General features: G+C 35.7%; 1 protein-coding gene across 1 annotated transcript in view; it reads right to left on the bottom strand.

Annotated features, from left to right (window-relative positions):
• Positions 1-1,776: 1,776 nt before the first annotated feature.
• The window catches only part of LOC138864503 (glutamate receptor ionotropic, kainate glr-3-like), a 10,869-nt gene continuing 9,733 nt past the window's right edge, over positions 1,777-2,912 (bottom strand). Inside the window, exon 9 of the mRNA XM_070131664.1 lies at positions 1,777-2,912. This exon is cut by the window's right edge and continues 445 nt beyond it. The gene's annotated coding sequence lies outside the window, so the exon portion shown is untranslated.

The raw sequence follows: 2,912 nt of genomic DNA, 5'->3' as shown, positions 1-2,912 counted from the left end.
GTGTGTGTGTGTGTGTGTGTGTGTGTGTGTGTGTGTGTGTGTGTGTGTGTGTGTGTGTGTGTGTGTGTGTGTGTGTGTGTGTGTGTGTGTGCATCTACACATACTCTGGCCACTAGTCCTCCGAGCGGCTGGCCCCGCGAGCGGCGCACGGCCGGCCTGCACTGCGCTTCCGTGACCGCGTCGGCCTTCCCGGCGGACGCGGTCACGGACAGGGCGAGCCTCACGCACACCCGAGCTCCTCTCCCTAAATGGCTCATATTTTCCTCCTCATAATTAATTAAATATTTCCTCTTCAAGGCTCATAATTCCCCTCTCATGGCTCGTATATCCCCCCTTAAGGCTTGGCTTGGGGTTTTCCTCAATGGGCTATGGCTATTCTCTCATGGCTTATGGTACTTTTCTCATGGCTTATGGCTTTTCCCTCATGGCTCATCCTTATTTTCTCATGGCTTTTCCTCATGACATAGCTTTCCCCTCATTACTCATGGTTATTCTTACATGGCTTTTTCCTCAGGACCTATGACATTTATCTCGTTTTTTTTCATGATTCATGGCTTTTCCCTCAATGTTCATGGCTATTCTCCCATGGCTATTTCCTCATGTCATGTTTCTTCCCCCATGGCTCATAACTATTGTCTCAAAGCTCGTGGTTCTTGGTTCATGGCTTTTGTTCCTCTTTTAGAAGAACAATGTCATGTCAATATAATGTCAGTTTCGTTCTTGCAGGTTGATTTTTATTGTATGTTTGTGTGTTTATCTGTGGCTGTGTGTGTGTATGTGTGTCTGGGCATTGTGCGTCTGTTTTTGATACAGCCATGTAGGGTACAGGAGATCTTCGCCCAGAATACTTTTTAGCTCAAGTTGAATTTGATTTCTATTCGTCTTTTAAGATTATCTTTAAAATTAACATACAGTACATTAGGGGAGCAAAACAGAACTCAGATGCATGTGAAATCTTTGATAATGTACATTTATTTCGATAAGTGATAGAGAGTGCTACGATTGCAAATTAACTAGAATACCCTCCATTAAACATTCATACACACACACACACACACGCACACAACCGCATACACATACAAGCACTCACACACATACAAACACACACGCATACACACACAAACAAACACACAAACACATACACAATAAACACGAAAATGCAAGCACACACGCAGGCGCGCATATGCGTGACGTAACAGATGTATGCGTGCGAGGCGAGCTGCAAGTGGGACAGTTAATTAGCAGAATCATTTTTTAAATCTTTTTGAATTTTCCCATAATAAAAATAATTGTAATAATAATAATAATGATGATGTTAATATTAATAATAATTATTGATTATAATAATATCGATAATAATGATAATTATAATAATAACAATAATGATGATAATGATAACAATTATCATGATACTGATAATAATGGCAATAATAGTAATGATGATAATAGTGGTGGTAGTAGTAGTAGTAGTAATGGTAGTAACAGTAGTAGCAGTAGTAATGATAACATTAATAATGATAATAACGATGATGATAATGATAATAATAATGACAATATTGATAACTATAAAGACGATGGTGATAATAATGACGATAGTGATAATAATGACGATGGTGATGATAATAGTAATGATGATAATATTAATAATAATAACAATTATAATGATAATAATATTAATGATGATAAGAATAATAATAACAATAAAAGGATAATAATGATGATAATGATGATATTTATAGTATGATAATAAAAATGATAATGAGGTAGTGATGGTGATAATGGTAGTCATAATAATAATGATAATAGTAATAATGACAATAATAACAATGATATAAATATTAATGATGATACTGAAAGTAATAATAATAGTAGTGATAATAATAATAATAACAACAATAATAATGATAGTAACAATAATAGTAAAACAACAACACAATAATAAAGATAATGATAATGATAATAATAACAATAATAATAATAATAATAATTCTGATAATTACAAAAATAATGATTCTTATGATCTATTTTCTAGTGATTTGGAGGTCACCTAGATGAGAATCACATACCAATTGATGTTCCAAGAGGAGCCCTGTTCTGGTTTATGCAATAAGGACAACGCATGCGAAAATGGTGTACACCGTAAAGCATATAGCTATTCTTAAAACGACAAAGCTCTTATAATCTAAGTGCATTACTTTTTATCTTTATTAGACGAAATATTTATATGTATGTGTGTGTGTATGTGTTCAAACACACACACACATGAAACCTTTGAAGCTAGTTGATTCATAAATAAGGAAAAACATAGAAGAAAGAAAATCTGTAAGAGTTTAAATGATAATCTTAAAAGAGGAAGGACTGGATTAATTGATCATGCAATACGGCCGTCTGTAAGACAATTAGCAAATGTGCTGCAGGCCGCAAATAGTAGTATTTATGAGTCGCGTGTTTGAAGCCCCTGGTCTAGAGCATTGGTCCCCAGGGTGAGCGGTCGTAATATCTGAGGGGCACTGAGGCTAATGGGGGTGGTGGTAGGGGGGGGGGAGGCGACATGATGGCATTAGGGTCAGTTAATAACTTCCTGTTTTTTTACTTTTTAGGGAATTGAGAAATCGATATCCTTGCACTAAATACATCCAACCTATAAACAATGTTAATATGGCTAGTGGTGAAATGAGTCAACCTTCCATATTGCTAACACAGATTAAGCTACTGAATGAATTGGTTTACTAAATTAGGTTTTACTTGTGAAATACATCTTTCTGTTTAATCTTAAGCATACAAATGAGGTGTGTGTTTATATACGTATAAGGAGGGAGGGTAGGAATCCAAAGGGGTGCCAGCCTTTACAAGTTTGGGAACCACTAGAAAAGCATACCCATTCTTTTGTGTTTGCTGTAAGTTAACATAAT

This window comes from Penaeus vannamei, chromosome 16, assembly GCF_042767895.1.
Source record: "Penaeus vannamei isolate JL-2024 chromosome 16, ASM4276789v1, whole genome shotgun sequence".
NCBI classification, from domain to species: Eukaryota; Metazoa; Arthropoda; class Malacostraca; order Decapoda; family Penaeidae; genus Penaeus; species Penaeus vannamei.
Note: the sequence above shows the minus strand (reverse complement) of the source record. Positions and strands in the feature narration are given on the sequence as shown.